Below are 25,384 nucleotides of genomic sequence, written 5' to 3'. Positions count from 1 at the left end.
AAGATGCTTAATATTGCTAATTATCAGAGAAATGCAAATCAAAACTGCAGTGAGGTATCATCTCACACCAGTCAGAATGGCCATCATCAAAAAGTCTACAAATAATAAATACTAGAGACAGTATGGAGAAAAGAGAACCCTCCTACACTACTAGTGGGAATGTAAATTGGTGCACCCACTACGGAAAACAGTAGGGACATTCCTTAAAAAACTAATAAAGAGTTACTGTATGATCCAGAGGTCCCAATCCTGGGCGTATATCTGGGAAAGATAAAATCTCTAATTCAAAAAGATGCAAGCACTCCAATATTAATAGCCACACCATTTACAATAGCCAAGACATGGAAGCAACCTAAGTGTCCACTGACAGATGAATGGATAAAGAAGATGTGATTTTCATGATAAAATATATGAATAGTTGTAATTTCATAAAATAATTAGGTTGAAAAATATGCACAGCACTCAAAATTGATTTACAAGAAAATTTCTACTCTTTGTATCTTCAAGTTACACAAAAAAGCAATATGTTAGCACTGGAATTCAATTTGGAAACAAAATGGAAAAGCAAAATAAAATTGAAAAATAACAGTCAATAGACTTTTTTCCCCCCAGTATGCATATTTCCCAAAAGTACCACTTGGGGAACTATGTAATTTCAAAGCTGTTTTCCAGAGGGAGAGACAGAAATTTTTGCCTTCCAGGTTGGTGAAACTACTATTAGTTTTATGGGTTACTGTAAAGTAGAGGGCACTCAAATTAACAAATGGATATGGGCTTCTACTGTGGACATTACCTCCTGAAATTTAATCTAATTTGCACCAAATAAATGTCTTAATGAGAGAAACAATATGTGACTACACACACACACACACATACACACACACACACAAAAAAAAAAACACACAGTGGAATATTACTCAGCCATAAAAAAAGAATGAAATAATGCCATTTGCAGCAACATGGATGGACAAGAGATTAGCATACTAAGTGAAATAAGTCAGAAAGAGAAAGACAAATAACATATGATATCATCTATATGTGGAATTGTAAAAAATAATGATACAAATGAACTTATTTACAAAACAGAAATAGACTCACAGACATAGAAAACAAACTTACGGTTACCAAAGGGGAAAGCGGGGGGAGGGATAAATTAGGAATTTGGGATTAACAGGTATACACTACTATATATATAACAGATAAACAACAAGGACCTACTGTATAGCACAGGAAACTATATTCAGTATCTTGTAATAACCTATAATGGTAAAGAATCTGAAAAAGTTATCTATCTATCTATCTATCTATCATCTATCTATCTATCTAGCTGAATTACTTTGCTGTATACCTGAAACATGGTAAATCAACTATACTTCAATAAAAAAAAAATTCTGAGTGAGCTGCCATTGTAAAACATAGCCTCAATTAAACAAGTTCACATCCATTTCCAAACATTATACTCAATAAGATAAAAATTATCCATTACAAATTATTTATTTTAAAATTAGTTTTATGTAAGAGAATTATGTATGACTTACTATTTCATTCCAAAATATTACATAGTTTAATGATGTCAATTCTGTACTTCTTTGACATTATATCTACATTTGGTTTGAAAGAGCAGAAGAGAATAAAAACTGATTTCAACAAATTTGTCTCAAATTCATCTGAGTCTGCTGAGTTGGGATAATGGAATGACATGATGAAATGACACAAATATTGTTGTAGCTGCAATAAATAGGATTGTGTTTTCCTTTGAGGAGGAAAAAACAGAGGCTAGCAATATAAGAAAATTTTTCTCAGTTTCATTCTGCAGGTAGTTTTTATATGTTTTTATGTTTTAAAATATGATGCACAATTAATGCACTGAGCAGCTCTTTTTTTTTATTCTTTTTTTTATTAGTTTCTGCTTTATAACAAAGTGAATCAGTCATACATATACATCTGTTCCCACATCCCTTCCCTCATGCATCTCCCTCCCTCCCACCCTCCCCATCCCACCCCTCCAGGCGGTCACAAAGCACCGAGCTGATCTCCCTGTGCTCTGCGGCTGCTTCCCACTATCTATCTCCCTTACGTTTGGTAGTGTATATATGTCCATGCCTCTCTTTCGCTTTGTCACAGCTTACCCTTCCCCCTCCCCATATCCTCAAGTCCATTCTCAAGTAGGTCTGTGTCTTTATTCCCGTTTTACCCCTAGGTTCTTCATGACATTTTTTTTAAATTCCATATATATGTGTTAGCATACGATATTTGTCTTTCTCTTTCTGACTTACTTCACTCTGTATGACAGACTCTAGGTCTATCCACCTCATTACAAATAGCTCAGTTTCGTCTCTTTTTATGGCTGAGTAATATTCCATTGTATATATGTGCCACATCTTCTTTATCCATTCATCCGATGATGGACACTTAGGTTGTTTCCAGCTCCGGGCTATTGTGAATAGAGCTGCAATGAACATTTTGGTACATGTCTCTTTTTGAATTATGGTTTTCTCAGGGTATATGCCCAGTAGTGGGATTGCTGGGTCATATGGTAGTTCTATTTTTAGTTTTTTAAGGAACCTCCATACTGTTCTCCATAGTGGCTGTACCAATTCACATTCCCACCAGCAGTGCAAGAGTGTTCCCTTTTCTCCACACCCTCTCCAGCATTTATTGTTTCTAGATTTCTTGATGATGGCCATTCTGGCTGGTGTGAGATGATATCTCATTGTAGTTTTGATTTGCATTTCTCTAATGATTAATGATGTTGAGCATTCTTTCATGTGTTTGTTGGCAGTCTGGATATCTTCTTTGGAGAAATGTCTATTTAAGTCTTCTGCCCATTTTGGATTGGGTTGTTTGTTTTTTTGCTATTGAGCTGCATGAGCTGTTTATAAATTTTGGAGATTAATCCTTTGTCAGTTGCTTTATTTGCAAATATTTTATCCCATTCTGAGGGTTGTCTTTTGGTCTTGTTTATGGTTTCCTTTGCTGTGCAAAAGCTTTGAAGTTTCATTAGGTCCCATTTGTTTATCTTTGTTTTTATTTCCATTTCTCTAGGAGGTGGGTCCAAAAGGATCTTGCTGTGATTTATGTCATAGAGTGTTCTGCCTATGTTTTCCTCTAAGAGTTTGATAGTGTCTGGCCTTACATTTAGGTCTTTAATCCATTTTGAGTTTATTTTTGTGTATGGTGTTAGGGAGTGTTCTAATTTCATTCTTTTACATGTAGCTGTACAGTTTTCCCAGCACCACTTATTGAAGAGGTTGTCTTTTTTCCATTGTATATTCTTGCCTCCTTTATCAAAGATAAGGTGACCCTATGTGTGTGGGTTTACCTCTGGGCTTTCTATCCTGATCCACTGATCTATCTTTCTGTTTTTATGCCAGTACCAGACTGTCTTAATTACTGTAGCTTTGTAGTATAGTCTGAAGTCAGGGAGCCTGATTCCTCCAGCTCCGTTTTTCGTTCTCAAGATTGCTTTGGCTATTCGGGGCCTTTTGTTTTTCCAAACAAATTTTGAAATTTTTTGTTCTAGTTCTGTGAAAAATGCCAGTGGTAGTTTGATAGGGATTGCATTGAATCTGTAGATTGCTTTGGGTAGTAGAGTCATTTTCACAATATTGATTCTTCCAATCCAGGAGCATGAGCAGCTCTTATCGAGCCTAACAGTTAAAAAATAAAATAGCACCAAATTCCTTTTGGGAAACTAATATAAAGAGAGCTATCCTTAGATTTAAAAAACGATGAGAATAATGCACAGTATGCTGTCAAATGCACATTTGTCTAATAACAAATCCTTCTAAGGATGAAGAGTTAACTAAAAATTACCTAGCAATCTGTTACCTAGAAGTTTGAGGTCAGGCTTGGAGTATAAAAACTGGAAAGTTCCTTTACCATACACTTGAATTATCATATGGTTTCAGGAGGAATATATTTGACCATTGACTGCATATCTTTCAAAGGAAACACAAGATAGATTTAGGAAAGCCTTACGGTCAGACAGGAGCCAAATCTAGTTCTTCAACGATCTCATTTAAATGAAGGTGAAAATGCAGTGTTCAAGAGACACTGGTTTGATGATTAGAGGAAGGAGGGGAAGAGAGGGGTAACAATAGTATGCAGACAAATAAATTCCAAATTTGATATATACTTAAATCTGATATGTTTTAATAAACAAAGAAAATTCCTTATTACTTCCTTTTTTTTCTAAAATAAAATAAAAGCCCATCAAGTCATATCCAGCCTCTTCTTAGACAGAATCAGAGGAGAAACTGGTGCCTGGAAGAACGTTTGGATTCACTCTTGAAGGTGTTCCGTGGGTTATCAGACCTCTACACACACACAGCAGCTATCTGCTCTCTCTGCCCTTCTGACTACTGTGCTCCAGCCAACCAGAGAGCTGTCTCTGGCCTTCCTGTCAAGTCAAACTCATGGATTTGATTTGTATTGGTCCTGCTGCCACAAATGTCTTGCAATAACTTATAGGAAGCATGCAGGCCAGAGGCTTATGTAAAAGCTGTAATCGTGGGACTTCCCTGGTGGTACAGCGGTAAAGAATCTGCCTTCCAATGCAGGGGACGCAGGTTTGATCCCTGGCCAGGGAACTAAGATCCCACATACTGCGCGGCAACTAAGCCCATGTGCCACAACTACTGAGCCCACACGCCCTGGAGCCTGCACATGCGCCACAACTAGAGAGAGAAAACCTGCAAGCCACAACTAGAGAGAAGTGCGCACACCAAACTAGAAAGAAGCCCACGCACCGCAACAAAAGATCTCACATGCTGCAACTAAGACCCGATGCAGCCAAAAAAATAATAATAATGATAGATAAATAAATAAATAAATAAGGAAAAAATTTTAAAGCTGTAATCATAAGAGAGGTGTACCAATAATATTTATTGTGCATTTAATAGATGCCAACGATTGTGCTAAGCACTCTGTGTGAGTCATTTCACATAACCTTACAACACCTTATGAAGTAAGCATTATTATTACTGCCACTTTTTGAAAGCGGGATACAGCCCAATATGTCACAACTTGTAAGGCACAGAATAAGTAAGACAGCCTGGGCCCCTTGCTCTGAAACACTGAGTTCTCCTGCTTCTCCCATGTCCTTGGGAACTAGGATGCAACAGGGATGCTACATCCCACCTCTGTATTGTTTGGTCAAAGGACAAAGAGGCCCAGGGCAAAAAGTAGGTGGCTAAATGCTACTCTCTGAAGGTTAGGACGAAGGTAAGAGTAATTACGATCCCCTGCTTGTTGAATGAAGATAGAGGTAGGTGAGTCGGGTAGAAACTACTTGAGCAGTCCAGCGAAGTTAACCAAATGACTTCATCCCTCATGCCCTCAGCCATATTACAGGGCAGGTGTACTTCATAAAATTCACAGACTATAAGTTATCTTTTCAGAGTCCAGAAAATTTCAGAGGCACATCCATTTTCACAACAAAGGCTCAGAATCTGAGTTGACGAATGATGGAGACTGAATTGGCACCAAATTCAAGACAGACTTGCAGGGCTTCCCTGGTGGCGCAGTGGTTGGGAGTCCGCCTGCCGATGCAGGGGACACGGGTTCGTGCCCCAGTCCGGGAAGATCCCACATGCCGCGGAGCGGCTGGGCCCATGAGCCATGGCCGCTGAGCCTGCGCGTCTGGAGCCTGTGCTCCGCAACAGGAGAGGCCACAACAGTGAGAGGCCCGCGAACAGCAAAAAAAAAAAAAAAAAAAGACAGACTTGCAACTTTTCAGTATCCACCTAAATTGAGAAAATATTTGGAGTAATGTTTTACAGCATTCTGGCAAAAAAACAAAACAAAACAAGAGAAACAGAATAAAAAGATCTGAAAACCAACTTTTTCTAAAATCTTACTTTGGAAATTTTGACTAGTGATTCAGCTAGAAAGGCAGAATTTGCCTGAACCTGTAAGTTCTACTGAGGTAAGACAGAACTTCACCACTGGGACTCATTCATTCATTCAACATACATTTCTTGAGGGCCCCAGCACCAGGTTCTTTTCTAGGTGCTAGGAATAAAATTGTGAAGAGGACATAAATTTTCTGGTTTTGCGAGGTTATATTATAGTAGGAGAGACAGGTAATAAACAAGTAAATGATGAAAAAAATATGGTGGTATATTATAAGATAGATAAAAATAAATGCAAAGCATTGGTAGATAATAGTTGGGAAATTATTTGAGTGATGAAAGGCAAGTCCATCTGAGTAGGTGGCATTAAAACTGAGCCTTGAATAAGAAGACAGAATTAGTTCTGTGGAGCTCTGGAAGAAGGGTGTTCCAGGAAAAGAAAAGCTGTTGTGCAAAAGATCCGAGGTGAAGAATCAGACAGCAAGTGTGATGCCAGTTAAATGAGGGAGGGATGTGGTGCAAGAGATGAAGCTGAGGAACAGGCAGGGCCAGACTACAGTTAAGCACATTAAAGTTCAGAGTCAATATCTGCATTTGATTTTAAGTACAATTCAAAACGAATGGAAGATTGTATATAGTGATCATATATTTTCTACATCAGCATATTTTTAGGAAAGAAAGGTACTTCTCCTAATTAATATATCAGGAAAACAGATATAAACTGGAACCATCCTAAGCAAATTGGGACATATGTTCATGTTAGTTGTAAAGAGGTGAGCTATGATCTGATTACAATGTTTAAGGATTACTCTGAATGCTGAGCGGTCAATGGATTTTGGAGGAGTAGGAATGGAAGGAGGGAGAAACATTAATATGCTTTTTCATTAGCCTAGAAGTGAAAGAGTGGTAGCTTTAATGAGTGTGGGAGCAGTGAAGATTTTATTTCACTAAACAAACACATAAGTGCCAACAATGAGTGATTTACCTGGATGCAGAGGCAACAGGATTTGCTAACAGGGAGCATTAAGCTTTTTTTTTTTTTTTTTGGTATTTTTTTTAAACGTCTCTGTTGGAGTATAATTGCTTTACAGTGTTGTGTTAGTTTCTGCTGTATAACACAATGAATCAGCTATATGCACACATACGTCCCCATAACCCCTCCCTCTTGCATCTCCCTCCCACCCTCCTTATCCCACTCCTCTAGGTTGTTGCAAAGCTCTTGACCTGATGTCCCTGTGCCAGCAACTTCTTCCCACTAGCTATCTGTTTTATATTTGGCAGTGTATATATGCCAGAGCTATTCTCTCACTTCGTCCCAGCTTACCCTACCCCCTCCCCGTATCCTCAAGTCCATTCTCTATGTCTCTGTCTTTATTCCTGTCCTGCCCCAAGGTTCACCAGAACCTTTTTTTTTTTTTTTAGATTCCATATATATGTGTTAGCATATGGTATTTGTTTTTCTCTTTCTGACTTACTTCACTCTGTATGACAGACTCTAGGTCCGTCCACCTCACTACAAATAACTCAATTTCGTTTCTTTTTATGGCTGAGCAATATCCCATTGTATGTATGTGCCACATCTTCTTTATCCATTCATCTGTCGATGGACACCTAGGTTGCTTCCATGTCCTGGCTATTGTAAATAGTGCTGCAATGAACATTTTGGTACATGACTCTTTTTGAATTATGGTTTTCTCAGGGTATATGCCTAGTAGTGGGATTGCTGGGTCGTATGGGAGTTCCATCTTTAGTTCTATAAGGAACCGCCATAGTGTTCTCCATAGTGGCTGTATCAATTTACATTCCCACCAACAGTGCAAGAGCGTTCCCTTTTCTCCACACCCTCTCCAGCATTTATTGTTTCTAGATTTTTTTGATGATGGCCATTCTGACCAGTGTGAGGTGATACCTCATTGTAGTTTTGATTTGCATTTTTCTAATGGTTAGTGATGTTGAGCATCTTTTCATGTGTTTGCTGGCAATCTGTGTATCTTCTTTGGAGAAATGTCTATTTAGGTCTGCCTATTTTTGGATTGTGTTGTTTTTTTGATATTGAGCTTCATGAGCTGCTTGTAAATTTTGGAGGTTAATTCTTTCTCAGTTGCTTCATTTGCAAATATTTTATCGCATTCTGAGGGTTGTCTTTTCATCCTGTTTATGGTTCCCTTTGCTATGCAAAAGTTTTTAGGTTTCATTAGGTCCCGTTTGTTTATTTTTGTTTTTATTTCCATTTTTCTAGGAGGTGGGTCAAAAAGGATTTTGCTGTGATTTATGTCATAGAGTGTTCTGCCTATGTTTTCCTCTAAGAGTTTGATAGTGTCTGGCCTTACATTTAGGTCTTTAATCCATTTTGAGTTTATTTTTGTGTATGGTGTTAGGGAGTGTTCTAATTTCATTCTTTTACATGTAGCTGTACAGTTTTCCCAGCACCACTTATTGAAGAGGTTGTCTTTTTTCCATTGTATATTCTTGCCTCCTTTATCAAAGATAAGGTGACCCTATGTGTGTGGGTTTACCTCTGGGCTTTCTATCCTGTTCCATTGACCTATATTTCTGTTTATGTGCCAGTACCATACTGCCTTGATTACTGTAGCTTTGTAGTATAGTCTGAAGTCAGGGAGCCTGATTCCTCCAGCTCCATTTTTCTTTCTCAAGATTCCTTTTGTTATTCAGGGTCTTTTGTGTTTCCATACAAATTGTGCAACTTTTTGTTCTAGTTCTGTGAAAAATGCCATTGGTAGTTTGATAGGGATTGCATTGAATCTGTAGATTGCTTTGGGTAGTAGAGTCATTTTCACAGTTTTGATTCTTCCTAACCAAGGATATAGTATATCGCTCCATCTGTTTGTATAATCTTTAATTTCTTTCATTGGTGTTGTATAGTTTAATGCATACAGGTTTTTTGTCTCCTTAGGTAGGTTTATTTCTAGGTATTTTATTCTTTTTGTGGCAGTGGTAAATGGGAGTGCTTCCTTAATTTCTCTTTCAGATTTTTCATCATTAGTGTATAGGTATGCAAGAGATTTCTGTGCATTAACTTTGTATCCTGGTACTCTAACCAATTCATTGATTAGCTCTAGTAGTTTTCTGGTAGCATCTTTAGGTTCTCTATGTATAGTATCATATCACCTGCAAACAGTGACAATTTTTCTTCTTTTCCAATTTGGATTCCTTTTATTTCTTTTTCTTCTCTGATTGCTCTGGCTAAAACATCCAAAACTGTGTTGAATAACAGTGGTGAGAGTGGGCAACCTTGTCTTGTTCCTGATCTTAGAGGAAATGGTTTCAGTTTTTCACCATTGAGGACGATGTTGGCTGTGGGTTTCTCATATATGGCCTTTATTATGTTAAGGCAGGTTCCCTCTATGCCTACTTTCTGGAGAGTTTTTATCATAAATGGGTGTTGAATTTTGTTGAAAGCTTTTCCTGCATCTATTGAGATGATCATATGGTTTTTATCCTTCAATTTGTTGATATGGCGTATCACATTGATTGATTTGCATATACTGAAGAATCCTTGCATTCTGGAATAAACCTAACTTGATCATGGTGTATGATTCTTTTAATGTGCTGTTGGATTCTGTTTGCTAGTATTTTGTTGAGGATTTTTGCATCTATGTTCATCAGTGATATTGGCCTGTAGTTTTTTTTTGTGACACTTTGTCTGGTTTTGGTATCAAGGTGATGGTGGCCTCGTAGAATGAATTTGGGAGTGTTCCTCCCTCTGCTATATTTTGGAAGAGTTTGAGGATAGGTGTTAGCTCTTCTCTAAATGTTTGATAAAATTCACCTGTGAAGCCATCTGGTCCTGGGCTATTGTTTGTTGGAAGATTTTTAATCACAGTTTCGATTTCAGTGCTCGTGATTGGTCTGTTCATATTTTCTATTTCTTCCTGGTTCAGTCTCGGAAAGTTGTGCATTTCTAAGAATTTGTCCATTTCTTCCAGGCTGTCCATTTTATTGGCAGAGAGTTGCTTGTAGTAATCACTCATACTCCTCTGTATTTCTGCGGTGTCAGTTGTTACTTCTCCTTTTTAATTTCTAATTCTGTTGATTTGAGTCTTCCCCCTTTTTTTTCCTGATGAGTCTGGCTAATGGTTTAGCAATTTTGTTTATCTTCTCAAAGAACCAGCTTTTAGTTTTATTGATCTTTGCTATTGTTTCCTTCATTTCTTTTTCATTTATTTCTGATCTGATCTTTATGATTTCTTTCCTTCTGCTAACTTTGGGGTTTTTTTTATCTTCTTTCTCTAATTGCTTTAGGTGTAAGGTTAGGTTGTTTATTTGTGATGTTTCTTGTTTCTTAAGGTATGATTGTATTGCTATAACTTTCCCTCTTAGAATTGCTTTTGCTGCATCCCATAGGTTTTGGGCTGTCCTGCTTTCATTGTCATTTGTTTCTAGGTATTTTTTGATTTCCTCTTTGATTTCTTCAGTAATCTCCTGGTTATTTAGTAGCATATTGTTTAGCCTTCATGTGTTTGTATTTTTTACAGTTTTTTTTTTCCTGTAACTGGTATCTCGTCTCATAGCATTGTGGTCAGAAAAGATGTTTTATACGATTTCAGTTTTCTTAAATTTACCAAGGCTTGATTTGTGACCCAAGATATGATCTGTCCTGGAGAATGTTCCAAGAGCACTTGAGAAGAAAATGTATTGTGTTGTTTTTGGATGGAATGTAATATAAATATCAATTAAGTCCATCTTGTTTAATGTATCTTTTAAAGCTTGTGTTTCCTTATTTATTTTCATTTTAGATGATCTGTACATTGGTGAAAGTGGGGTGTTAAAGTCCCCTACTATGATTGTGTTACTGTCGATTTCCCCTTTTATGGCTGTTAGTATTTGCCTTATGTATTGAGGTGCTCCTATATTGGGTGCATAAATATTTACAATTGTTATATCTTCTTCTTGGATTGATCCCTTGATCATTATGTAGTGTCCTTCTTTGTCTCTTGTAATAGTCTTTATTTTAAAGTCTTTTTTCTCTGATATGAGAATTGCTACTCCAGCTTTCTTTTGATTTCCAGTTGCATGGAATATCTTTTTCTATCCCCTCACTTTCAGTCTGTATGAGTCCCTAGGTCTGAAGTGGGTCTCTTGTAGACAACATATGTCCGGGTCTTGTTTTTGTATCCATTCAGCCAGTCTATGTCCTTTGGTTGGAGCATTTAATCCATTTACCTTTAAGGTAATTATTGATACGTATGTTCCTATTACCATTTTCTTAATTGTTTTGCATTTGTTTTTGTAGGTCTTTTTCTTCTCTTGTGTTTCCTGCCTAGAAAAGTTCCTTTAGCATTTGTAAAGCTGGTTTGGTGGTGTTGAATTCTCTTAACTTTTACTTATCTGTAAAGGTTTTAATTTCTCCATCGGATATGAATGAGATCCCTGCTGGGTAGAGTAATCTTAGTTGTAGGTTTTTCCCTTTCATCAGTTTAAATATGTCCTGCCACTCCCTTCTGGCTTGAAGAGTTTCTGCTGAAAGATCAGCTGTTAACCTTATGGGGATTCCCATATATGTTATTTGTTGCTTTTCCCTTGCTGTTTTTAATATTTTTTCTTTGAATTTAATTTTTGATAGTTTGATTAATATGTGTCTCGGCGTGTTTGTCTCTGGGTTTATCCTGTATGGTAATCTCTGTGTTTCCTGGACTTGACTATTTCTTTTCACATGTTAGGGAAGTTTTAGACTATAGTCTCTTCAAATATTTTCTCAGTCCCTTTCTTTTTGTCTTCTTCTTCTGGGACCCCTATAGTTTGAATGTTGGTGCATTTAATGTTGTCCCAGAGGTCTCTGAGACTGTCCTCAATTATTTTCATTCTTTTTTTCTTTATTCTGCTCCCTAGCAGTTACTTCCATCATTTTATCTTCCAGCTCACCTATCAGTTCTTCTGCCTCAGTTATTCTGTTATTGATTCCTTCTAGAGTATTTTTAATTTCAGTAATTGTGTTGTTCATCACTCTTTGTTTTGCTCTTTACTTCTTCTAGATCCTTGTTAAATGTTTCTTGTATTTTCTCCATTCTGTTTCTGAGATTTGGGATCATCTTTACTATCATTACTCTGAATTCTTTTTCAGGTAGGTTGCCTATTTCATCTTCATGTATTTGGTCTTGTAGGTTTTTACCTTGCTCCTTCATCTGTAATGCATTCTCTTGTCATTTCATTTTTTTCCTTTTATGGGTGGTGCTGTGTCCTGTCTTACTGGTTATTTTGCCTGAGATGTCCAGCATTGGAGTTTGCAGGCAGTTGGATAGAGCTGGCTCTTGGTGCTGAGATAAGGACCTTCAGGATCCCTCACTCTGGTTGATATTCCCTGGGTCTGAGGTTCTCTGTCAGTCCAGTGGTTTGGACTCGGATCTCCCACAACAGGAGCTCAGGCCCGACCTCCAGTTTGGGAACAAAGATCCTGCAAGCGTCTGGTCACTGGGGTTTCCTCCTGTCCCCTTAGGTGTCCGTGGTCCCCCACCGGTGCCTGGTAGGTGCCCTAGTTGTGAGAAGATGCGAATTCCATGTCCTCCTAGTATGCCATCTTGACTCCGCACCTTGAGATTATTTTTTGAAGCTTAAAAATATTGGTCCTATAGTTTATTAGAGCTGCTGAACAACATGAATCTTGTGTCGGACCTGATGCTTTTTTCCAGACATTCACAGCAGCGTCACCACCAACCCCTCATGATGGAGAGCCTTTAACTGTGTAGGTGACATGGTGATGAATGAAGAATTGTTCAGAGATTCGAGCAGAAAGCTTTCAGCCAGGAGGGCTGATGGACAGAGAGGAAAGAACAATGACTCTTACTTTTGTGGCTTTAGCAATTAGGTGGATGCAATTGGATTAAGGGAGCATCCTGGGCAAGAAGGGAATGAGAGTTCTATTTTGTTCATGGTAAGTTAGTGATGCCTATTCAACATCCAATTGAAGATGTCAGGAAGTCAGTTGGGATATGACTTTTAAATTCAGGGGAAGACATGGTTAAAGGTATATATTTGGGAGTCATCAGTCTATAGATAATATTATTGCAGTTGCCTGATCTTTGTTTTCTTAACCTTTACTGATCTTCAGGTTCCATAAACAAGTTGAAAAAGTCAAGGTTATATTTAGTACATAGTTTCTCAGAGTCTGGCCCTCCAGTCAAATCAGAATCAAACTTGGTGTTTGCATATAATTCAGCTTTTGATGTCCCAATGCTAGAGACCTTTATTTGACATGGCATACAGTAGGGCCAAGGAATCTGCATTGTGAACAAACTCTCCAGGGATTCAAATGCTCACTAAGGTTGTGAAGCACTGCCTGGCATCATTGCCATGGCATCATATGAGTAGTCAAAGAGGCAGAGAGAAGCAGGCAATTATGCCGCTTGTGTTGGCAGAGTTTTTGATGATGGCGGTGGGATGGGGGTGGAGGAATATCATTGTACCTTTTATTAGTGTCTTAATTTTGTCATTATTATCACTGTTGTTTATTTTAAGCCCCTGCAATGTTATTTGGACTCTATTTTGTTTTACCTTAATGCAGCATAATTCAGTGGCTCTCACAGTTGGCAGACAGAGGAATCACTGTATATGGACTTAATGATCAATTTGGATTCAACGGTTATGCTCAGAATCTTTATTTTTAACTACCTCACACAGTCCCAAAACTTTAATTCCCTAGATGATTCAGCACAAATTCCTGCTCTGAGTTTCCACATGAGGGCTTCCAATCACTTGATGTGAAAGTCCCTATTATTTGGATATGTTCATGTATAGTGTTTGATTTACATTACATTACATTGCAGCTCCATCTGTTTGTTCTCTTTTTATGTTTAAAGAAAGAGATTAATGAGAGTAAACAGCTGGGTTCTACATTCACTTTCTGAAAATTAAAAATATATCAAATTTTATTTGGTTTCATGGGAACCTTGTTATAGTTTCAAGAAAAGAAGCTCTCTTCCTATTAATCTTTAAGTATATTTTCCCAAAATGTGCAGATGTGAAAAAGATCCTCTCAGATGAAATGTTCAGATGAAAATATTTTTCTGCACTCCACAATAAGCTGCTACTCACTGTTAGCTTTATGGATTGCAACAGTGTTCCAGTTCTAAATATAATAATTCTGAGAGTATGGTAAACCTGAACAGATTATCTAAAGGAAAAAGATAGATGCAAAGCTGAAAATAAACTACTTAATATAAGTGGAAAATTACACTTGACTATTATTATTAATTCATTCTATTTTTAGGCTCTCTATAATTTTAAAAGCTCATACATATCCATTACTTATTTTTCTTATAGCAGCTCTGTGAAGTAGCTAAGAAGGTAATTATCATTCCTACTTTATAACCAAAGCCCTAAGAAAATAAGTGACTTGCCAGTAAGTGCTGGATATAGGGCTTAAACTCAAGCTTTTTTACTCTAAGCCTGGGGTGTCATCCAAAATACCTGGGTGACCTTGTCAAAATAAATGTGACCATTCTTTTCCCTGACATTTTGAATCAGAATTTTCCATTTGCGAAGTGATTATAAACAGCCTTATAAGAGCCTTCCTGAGTATATCAACCTCTTTTTCAATAAAGTAGAAAATATATTTTTCATGACATTTTTGATGTAAGAAAACCACCTCCAACTAGCTTAAGCAGGAAGAGGAGTCTGTGTATATGTATGAGTGTGTATGTCAGGAGAAGGGGGAATTTATTATCTTACATGAATGAAAACTCAAGGAATAGAAAATCTCTGGGTAAAGCTGGATCCAGGATTACAAACAATGCCATCCAGACCAGGTCCCTCTACAGTGCTTGGCTCTGTTCTACCAGATGATGGGGTTTGGATATATCTTTTCATAATGGTCTCTGGGAGCTTCAAGCTTCATCTTCAAATCTCCATGTCAAGGAGAGATGTCTCCTCAGTCCATGGTGTCCCAGCAAAGTTCTAGGTTTACCTTGGGTTGATGGAATCAGTGGTCTAGGGAGAGGGACACGTTGCTGTGACAGCTTATGAAGGGCACACCGACCCATGCTTGCTCATCAGCTGGAGGCTGCATCTCAGCACACACACAGGGGGAAAGGAAGGGCTGGATACTGGGAAGGGAATTTGCCTAATATTCACTACATTAAGAACATCAAAGAATATTTAGCTTAATTTTCTTTGAACTCAGCATTTTCTGAGAAATATATGATAATAACTTGTTTTATTGTTATGAAAAGAATTTAGGAGTTTTAGGACTTCATAGGGTCAGTGGGATTTTGACTGCCAGTCTTCTATATGGAAGTGGGTGAGCCAAACAATTATAGATTAACTGACTTTTCAATTAGTTTACCTCCATTTAAACAGGTAAAGGGGATGGATTCGCTGGAGCATAGAAAGTTTTGGAAATTCCAAAAGCTCTAATGCTTTGACCTTAGACTGTAAGGGGCTATTATAATCAGTCATTGTTATAGAGTTATTATACTGCGGTGCTTGAATATGTCCATTGCCAGACAAAGTTCAGATTTATGGGCAAGCATACATTATGTATCAGCTATAAAAAAAGTGTTACGCTATTACACTAAATTTCAAGAAAATAAAAAACCTGACAAACAGGATACTACATTAAAAAAAAATCTGTAGCTTCTGTTCAACCCCTTGCAGTTGCTTCAGTTTCAGCAATCAACTATGTATTTGTGTTTAGATTCTCACAAAGCACATTGAGACATTAACAGTAGTTTTCAGAAGCAAAAGTGGTATCTAGAAGGAAGAAAGCTTTTAGTTCAGAAGAAACTAAGTCCATTTTTCATTTTAAAGTCATGAAGGTTTTAGTGTTACTAAGTCCTAGAAACACCCAAAGAGAAAAACATCAGTCTTAAGTAAAAGCACATCTTGATATTTTAGTTGGATTGTAGAGACAAAGTACAAGAATCAGAACAGAATTTTTTAAAAGTATAATAATTATGATTACTAGAGAGTAAAGACTGTCAGATAATACTGGCATAAGCTTATTTATTTATTTATTTATTGGCTGTGTTGGGTCTTCGTTGCTGTGTGCGGGCTTCCTCTAGCTGTGGCGAGCAGGGGCTACTCTTCATTGCGGTGCACGGGCTTCTCATTGCTGTGGCTTCTCTTGTTGCAGAGCACGGGCCCTAGGCATGCAAGCTTAAGTAGTTGTGGCTTGCGGACTCCAGAGCGCAGGCTCAGTAGTTGCGGCACACCGGCTTAGTTGCTCCGCGGCATGTAGGATCTTCCTGGACCAGAGTTCGAACCCGTGTCCCCTGCATTGGCAGGCGGTTTCTTAACCACTGTGGACCAGGGAGGTCCCCTGGCATAAGCTTTTAAATATAAGGGATTCTCACCCTTCAGAAAAAGACAGGAAAACTAAGAGCAAGACGAGATTAAAATAATACCTGTCACCACAAATTCCTTGCTGGGCAAGTCACCTTACTTGAAAAGTAAAAACAGTTTAATACTAGATAAAATATATTGCCCTGGGCTATCAAATAAATTCAGCAAGCGCTCAAAAGGAATCTCATACAGGTGTTTGCAATAAGTGGGAAATTAATTTTTAAAAGGAAGGGATCAGAATGACTACTTTTAATAATTGTGTTCATACAGGTTTTCAATGTGAAAAAGTGTCTCTGGTATAAATAAATATACATATTTACTTATACATAATGACACGTCAGTATTCACTCCCTCTACCTGGTAGAAATGGTTAAATATTCAGGCAATACAGGCATACCAGGTTTTATTGCATTGACTTTATTACACTTTGCAGATACTGCATTTTTTTGTTTGTTTTTTGCGGTATGCGGGCCTCTCACTATTGTGGCCTCTCCTGTTGCAGAGCACAGGTTCTGGACGCGCAGGCTCAGTGACCATGGCTCATGGGCCCAGCCGCTCCGCGGCATGTGGGATCCTCCCAGATCAGGGCACGAATCCACGTCCCCTGCATCGGCAGGTGGACTCTCAACCACTGCACCACCAGGGAAGCCCGATACTGCGTTTTTTACAAATTGAAGATCTGTGGCAACCCTGTGTCGAGCAAGTCTACCAGCGCCATTTTGGAACAGCATTTGCTCATTTCATGGTCTCTGTCACACAATATTTCAAACTTTTGCATTTCTACTATATTTGTTATGGTGATCTGTGACCTTTAATGTTACTACAGCTCGCTGAAGTCTCAGATGATGGTCAGAATTTTTTAGCAGTAAAATATTTTAAAATTAAGGTAGGTACATTGTTTTCTAAGACAATGCTATTGCACACTTAACAGACTACAGTATAGTGTAATCACAACTTTTATATGCACTGGGAAACCGAAAAATTTGTGTGACTCTCTTTATTGCAATATTCACCTTATTGCCATGGTCTGGAACCAAACCCACAATATTTCCTTGGTACACCTGTACAGCAGTTTCCCCTCTTATCTATGGGGGATACCTTCCAAGACCCCCAGTGGATGCCTGAAACCACAGATAGTACTGGACCCTATATATACTGTGGGTTTTTTCCTATACATACATAACTATAATCACATTTTAATTTATAAATTAGTCAGAGTAAGAGATGAACAACAACTAATAATAAAATAGAACAATTATAACAATATACTGTAATAAAAGTTATGTGAATGTGGTCTCTCTCTAAGTATCTTATTGTACAAATTTAATGCCTTTTCCATCTTAACCAAACACTTACTATATACTGTGCCCATAACTTTTGCAGTTTGAGGTGAGATACCAAAACTAGCCAGTTTCTTTTTCCTTCCTCACAAATTCAGCGATGGAAGATTTGTTTTTACCATAGATTTTGGCAACTTCAGCACATGATTTTTAAAATTTCCTTAATAAGTTGAGAACTTTCACCTTTTCACATAAAGGAAGCACTTTATGACTTCCTTCTGGCATAACCCGAATTGCTAGCATCACTTTGGGAGCAAAATATGAGTTATTTGAACACAAGCACTGCAGTACCTGGACAGTCCATCTGATAACCCATAGAGCTACTAAGTGACTACTGGTGGGATATACTGGATCAAAGGGATGCTTGGGATGCTTCCTGTCAGGGTGGGGGGCAGGGGTGGCGCAAGATTTCATCATGCTACTCAGAAGGGCGCATGATTTAAAACTTACACTTGTTTATTTCTGGAATTTTCCATTTAATATTTTTGGACCTGGGTTGACCTCAGGTAACTGAAACCACAGAAAGCTAAATGGTGGATAAAGGAGGAGAGGGCTACTGTAACCTCTTTTCTTCCATTCTCTGCATCACTCATTTCCTCTATCTCCTCATTCTTCCTCCCTTCCTGTCTTCTTTATTTTAAAATTATATTTTATTCATGTATTCAATATTTATTTAACACTGGCTTCCAAAATAAACTAATGTATCTTCAAAAAGTAACACAATATATTTTTGCAAAGTATTTTGATAGGATCTGTACATATGGGAAAATATAATAACATTTGACTTAAGACTAAGGTAGCCAGAATATTTGGTTTAGAATACTTTTTAACTTTTCATTTTGAAATAGTTTCATACTTACAGAAAAGTTATAATCTAGTCAAGGAACTCTACTATACTTTTCACCCAGATTCCAAGAATATCAATATATAAATATTTTACCAGATACATTTTCTCTATATTTTTTTCTGAAGTATCTAAGAGTAAGTTGTGGACAGGATACACCATTTCTCCTAAATTTTCTAGTGCATATTTCTTTGGAACTAGAATATTTCTCATATAACCACATTATAATTGTTAAAAATAGGAAGTTAACATTGAAACATTACTAGTTTCTAATCTATAGGCATTATTCAGATCAAATTTTAAATTCAGATTTCTCAATTATCTCACTAATGTGTATGCATTAGAAATGCAAAAGAAGAGATATATTTTCCTGTCCAGGATCTCATCCAAGAGCTCAAATTGCATTTTGTTGCCATGTTTCTTTAATTTTCTTTAATCTGGAATAGTTCCTCAGGCTTTATCTTTCATGCCTTTGACATTTTTGAAGAATAGAAGGTTTTGTTTTGTTTTTGTTTTTGTAGATTGTCCTTCAGTTTGGGTCTGGCAGATAGATTCAGGTTATGCTTTTTTTTGTTTTTTTTTTCAGGAATACCTCAAAGAGATGCTGTGCCCTTCTCAGGGCATTAATTTAGGAAGCACATCACTATTAATGGTGATTTTAACTTTGATCACTTGGCTAAGGAGGTATCTGCTGGGTTTCTCCATTATAAATTTCCTGTTTTCCTCTTTGAATTTAATATGTTTCTTTAGGGGAAAAATACTATGTTTATCATCAAACATTTACTCAGTAGTTGTAGTGACAATTGATGATTCTTCCTGAAATGATTTTTACTCCAGTTTTTGCCAAATAGTGATTTTCTAATTTCATAGTTACTTCTATATTTATTAGTTTACATTCTATCATATGGAATAATTCTATTTCATTCATTCATTCATCCATTCACTTACATCATTTTGGACTTACAGATAATTAGTTTATTCTATATAGCATTATTATTACTATTTATCTTAAGGTTCAAATTTTCTGAAAGGTAATCTCACAATACATGTGTAATCAAATCATCACATTGTACCCCTTAAACTTACACAATGTTATTTGTCAATTATATCTCAATAAAGCTGGAAAAAAATTTTCTGAGAGTTGGTCGGATTTCAAATGAATAACGTAACTCCACTAAAGGTGATGGGGGAGGGAGTCTGAGAACCCCCAGAAGAGAATACCTGAGACATCGTTCAGCAATCTCAACAGTTATAGCTCTCACTGTAAACTACTGTGTTTGCAGTCTTATTCTATACATAAGTCTCACATGTTTGATTACCGTGAATCTGCCCCATGATTCTACTGTGATTCTGCCCCATGAAACTACCATGTCCTGCTGGTAAATCAGGTTTCTAGCTACAAGACTATAAACCAGGAAGCTCTGGGGGAGGAAACAAGCCAGCTTTGCTGAAGTAAGCAAACCCCTTTGGATCTCCAAATGAGGCTTGCTATGGTTTTCAAGTGTCTAGAGCCATGAATAAATTATTTCAATAATTTTAATTTATTGAGCACCTACTATTGTCCAATCACTATTTTAGGAGCTTTACCAGCAGAATTAGATTCATCTATCTTACATATCAAAAGTACATAATGTCCAAGTTCACTTTTATATATTGCAACATATAATGAAAATTAAATTTATTTTTAAACTAATACATAGCCAACGGCAGCATAAGTAGAATTTAATTAATGAACCTGCTCGTTGTAATCTCCTGCCATTCCCTATAGCTTATTTTCTATCTAAGAAGTAAGACTGATAATGATTTTAAGCCAAACTCTCTAAAATCCTGGGTATTTTTAAAGAATTACCTTTGATATATATTTGGTTCATATTGCCACTGCCAGAAAGAGTTTTTTTCTTTTGTATGAGCATCTTTAATGCCTTTTGATCGATTAAAAAGAACAGACAACCATTTAATGCAGCAATCTCTCTGCTAAGAACTTACTTCACAAATAGATGTATTTGCAATTATGTGCTTAATATATGAATTGGGATGCTAGGTGCAGCATTATTTCTAACAGGAAAAATTTGCAGAAAAAAATGTTTATAAATAATAGATTGGTTAAATAAAATGTGGTACAGCTACATAATGAAATATATTGTTTCTAATAAAATGAATAAAGTAGGTCTACCATAGCATCATGAAGAGCTTCTGAAACACAGTATTAAATGAAAAAAAAATGTAAAGGACAAAGTGGTCTATTTACTAACACTATTTACTATTATTATGTAGAGACAATTTCAATAATAAGTATAAACATATACAATAAATGTATTATCTATATGTATGCAAACAACATATGCATACACACACACACACACACATATACCATAGTACGTGTGTGTTTGTTTTATTTTTTTTCAGAGATACACCAAAACTTTTGTCATTCTCTTTTTATTTATTTCCAGGCTATTCAGTTGTATCATGAGGAGAGAAATAGGGAAAATTGAATCTATGCCACCTTGTTTTCTTTCCTTAAATTTTATTTTAAGTATTTGTATTATATATTATTTTCATTTATGTCTTTACCCAAAAATGGGACTATCATTTTCTAAGAGGAAAAAAGTCAACAATATTCAGCTAAAATAAGGAAAATATGCTGTTATGCTGCAATCATTTTTTCTAATCTCAGGCTGTTTCAGAACATGCAAAATACCTTGCAGCCCCTCATTGCTTTGGGAATTATATGTAGTTGATATCAACATATAGTGTTAAAGGAACTTACTTTAGATTAGAATTTGAAAAATCTAAATTTCTGTTTTCTTGAACTTTGAAGTCAGTAAATATTTTCAGTTACACATAAGCCACATGTTAAAGACTGGCTTAATCAAGACAGGTACCCTGTTAAGGTCAAGATTAGATGTGTGATGTCCTCTACAAACAAACAAACAAATAAAAACAAAATGAAAACTTATTTGGGCTCTGAAATTTAGTTTGTCTAAGAAATCCATGCAGTAGTAAAGCTATTCTAAAGTTTTGGCCTAATCTAAAGTTAATGGACTGCAACATTTGTGGGGTCATGCTTTCTTACTCTGTTTGCTCAGAAACACATTATGGAATGTGTATAGGGTTAGAAGTAAATGGATAGAGAAGTTATAAATGAACATACATGAAAATGAATTTACTTCTATTTTTATTTTAGTTTTTGCCACACCACGTGGCTTGCGGGATCTTAGTTCCCCGACCAGGGATCGAACCAAGGACCTGGCAGTAAAGCAATGAGTCCTAACCACTGGATCACCAGGGAATTCCCTGAGTTTTTTTTTTTTAACATCTTTATTGGAGTATAATTGTTTTACAATGGTGTGTTAGTTTCTGCTTTATAACAAAGTGAATCAGTTATACATATACATATGTTCCCATATCTCTTCCCTCTTGTGTCTCCCTCCTTATCCCACCCCTCTAGGTGGTCACAAAGCACCGAGCTGATCTCCCTGTGCTATGCGGCTGCTTCCCACTAGCTATCTATTTTACATTTGGTAGTGTATATATGTCCATGCCACTCTCTCACTTTGTCCCAGCTTACCCTTCCCCCTCTCCATATCCTCAAGTCCATTCTCTAGTAGGTCTGTGTCTTTATTCCCGTCTTACCCCTAGGTTCTTCATGACCTTTTTTTTTCTTAGATTCCATATATATGTGTTACCGTACGGTATTTGTTTTTCTCTTTCTGACTTACTTCACTCTGTATGACAGACTCTAGGTCCGTCCACCTCACTACAAATAACTCAATTTCGTTTCTTTTTATGGCTGAGTAATATTCCATTGTATATATGTGCCACATCTTCTTTATCCATTCATCCGATGATGGACACTTAGGTTGCTTCCATGCCCTGGCTATTGTAAATAGAGCTGCAATGAACATTGTGGTACATGACTCTTTTTGAATTATGGTTTTCTCAGGGTATATGACTAGTAGTGGGATTGCTGGGTCGTATGGTAGTTCTATTTGTAGTTTTTTAAGGAACCTCCATACTGTTCTCCATAGTGGCTGTATCAATTTACATTCCCACCAACAGTGCAAGAGCATTCCCTTTTCTCCTCACCCTCTCCAGCATTTATTGTTTCTAGATTTTTTGATGATGGCCATTCTGACCAGTGTGAGATAATATCTCATTGTAGTTTTGACTTGCATTTCTCTAATGATTAATGATGTTGAGCATTCTTTCATGTGTTTGTTGGCAATCTGTATATCTTCTCTGGAGAAATGTCTATTTAGGTCTTCTGCCCATTTTTGGATTCGATTGTTTGTTTTTCTGTTATTGAGCTGCATGAGCTGCTTGTAAATTTTGGAGGTTAATCCTTAATTGATATTTATAGGACATTCCATCCAAAAACAACAGCATACACATTTTTCTCAAGTGCTCGTGGAACATTCTCCAGGATAGATCATATCTTGGGTCACAAATCAAGCCTTGGTAAATTTAAGAAAATTGAAATTGTATCAAGTATCTTTTCCGACCATAATGCTATGAGACTAGATATCAATTACAGAAAAAGATCTGTAAAAAATACAAACACATGGATGCTAAACAATACACTACTTAATAACGAAGTGATCACTGAAGAAATCAAAGAGGAAATTAAAAAATACCTAGAAATAAGTGACAATGGAGACACGACAACCCAAAACCTATGGGATGCAGCAAAAGCAGTTCTAAGAGAGAAGTTTATAGCAATACAATCCTACCTTAAGAAACAGGAAACAGCTCACATAAACAACCTAACTTTGCACCTAAAGCAATTAGAGAAAGAAGAACAAAAAACCCCCAAAGCTAGCAGAAGGAAAGAAATCATAAAGATCAGATCAGAAATAAATGAAAAAGAAATGAAGGAAACTATAGCAAAGATCAATAAAACTAAAAGCTGGTTCTTTGAGAAGATAAACAAAATTGATAAACCATTAGCCAGACTCATCAAGAAAAAAAGGGAGAAGACTCAAATCAATAGATTTAGAAATGAAAAAGGAGAAGTAACAACTGACACTGCAGAAATACAAAAGATCATGAGAGATTACTACAAGCAACTCTGCCAATAAAATGGACAACATGGAAGAAATGGACAAATTCTTAGAAATGCACAACCTTCCGAGACTGAACCAGGAAGAAATAGAAAATATGAACAAACCAATCACAAGTACTGAAATTGAAACTGTGATTAAAAATCTTCCAACAGGGCTTCCCTAGTGGCGCAGTGTTTGAGAGTCTGCCTGCCGACGCAGGGGACACGGGTTCGTGCCCTGGTCCGGGAAGATCCCACATGCCGCGGAGCAGCTGGGCCGCTGAGCCTGCGTGTCCAGAGCCTGTGCTCCGCAACCAGAGAGGCCACAACAGTGAGAGGACCTTGTATCGCAAAAAAAAAAAATCTTTCAACAAACAAAAGCCCAGGACCAGATGGCTTCATAGGCGAATTCTATCAAACATTTAGAGAAGAGCTAACACCTATCATTCTCAAACTCTTCCAAAATATAGCAGAGGGAGGAACACTCCCAAACTCATTCTATGAGGCCACCATCACCCTGACACCAAAACCAGACAAAGATGTCACAAAGAAAGAAAACTACAGGCCAATATCACTGATGAACATAGATGCAAAAATCCTCAACAAAATACTAGCAAACAGAATCCAACAGCACATTAAAAGGATCATACACCATGATCAAGTGGGGTTTATCCCAGGAATGCAAGGATTCTTCAATATATGCAAATCAATCAACGTGATACACCATATTAACAAATTGAAGGAGGAATACCATATGATCATCTCAATAGATGCAGGAAAAGCTTTCGACAAAATTCAACACCCATTTATGATAAAAACCCTCCAGAAAGTAGGCATAGAGGGAACTTTCCTCAACATAATAAAGGCCATATATGACAAACCCACAGCAAACATCATCCTCAATGGTGAAAAACAAACCATTTCCACTAAGATCAGGAACAAGACAAGGTTGCCCAGTCTCACTACTATTATTCAACATAGTTTTGGAAGTTTTAGCCACAGCAATCAGAGATGAATTTACTTCTTAAAGTCTCTTGTAAAAATGCAAGTATTAATCCCAGAATATTTTGTATTGGGTTGGCCAAAAGCTTCATTCGTTTTTTTCCATAAGACGGCTCTAGTAGAGCTTAGTTGTCTTTAACTTCCTTCGAAACAATTTTATTAGATTGTATTGTGACAGCTGTCATATCAGCGTGCTTTTTTTTTTTTTTTTTTTTTTTTTTTTGCGGTACGTGGGCCCCTCACTGTTGTGGCCTCTCCCGTTGCGGAGCACAGGCTCCAGACGCGCAGGCTCAGCGGCCATGGCTCACGGGCCCAGCCGCTCCGCGGCATGTGGGATCTTCCCGGACTGGGGCACGAAGCCGTGTCCCCTGCATCGGCAGGCGGACTCTCAACCACTGCGCCACCAGGGAAGCCCTAGAGTGCATTTAAAAAAAAATTATCAAAATTGGTGAATTTATGTGTCGCCATTTTAATATTGAAGATGGAAGAAAAAAGCAATATTTTCATCATATTATGCTTCATTATTTCAAGAAAGGTAAAAACACAACTGAAACGCCAAAAAAAGTATTTGTGCAGTTTATGGAGAAGGTGCTGTGACTGATTGAATGTGTCAAAAGTGGTTTGCAAAGTTCTGTGCTGGAGATTTCTCGCTGGACGATGCTCCACGTTTGGGGAGACCAGATGAAGTTGATAGCAATCAAATCGAGACATTAATTGAGAGCAATCAATGTTATACCATGCAGTATAACAACATACTCAAAATATCCAAATCAAGTGTTGAAAGTCATTTGCACCAGCTTGGTTATGTGATTCGCTTTGATGTTTGGGTTCCACATCAGTTAAGCAGAAAAAAATCTTCTTGACTGTATTTCCGCATGAGATTATCTACTTAAATGTAAAAAAAAAAAAGTTCCGATTTTAAAACAAATTGTGATGGGTGATAAAAGTGGATACTGTACAATAATGTGGAATGGAAGAGATCGTGGGGCAAGCGATATGAACCACC

The sequence above is a fragment of the Mesoplodon densirostris genome, chromosome 10, assembly GCF_025265405.1.
Source record: "Mesoplodon densirostris isolate mMesDen1 chromosome 10, mMesDen1 primary haplotype, whole genome shotgun sequence".
Lineage (NCBI taxonomy): Eukaryota > Metazoa > Chordata > Mammalia > Artiodactyla > Ziphiidae > Mesoplodon > Mesoplodon densirostris.
Note: the sequence above shows the minus strand (reverse complement) of the source record.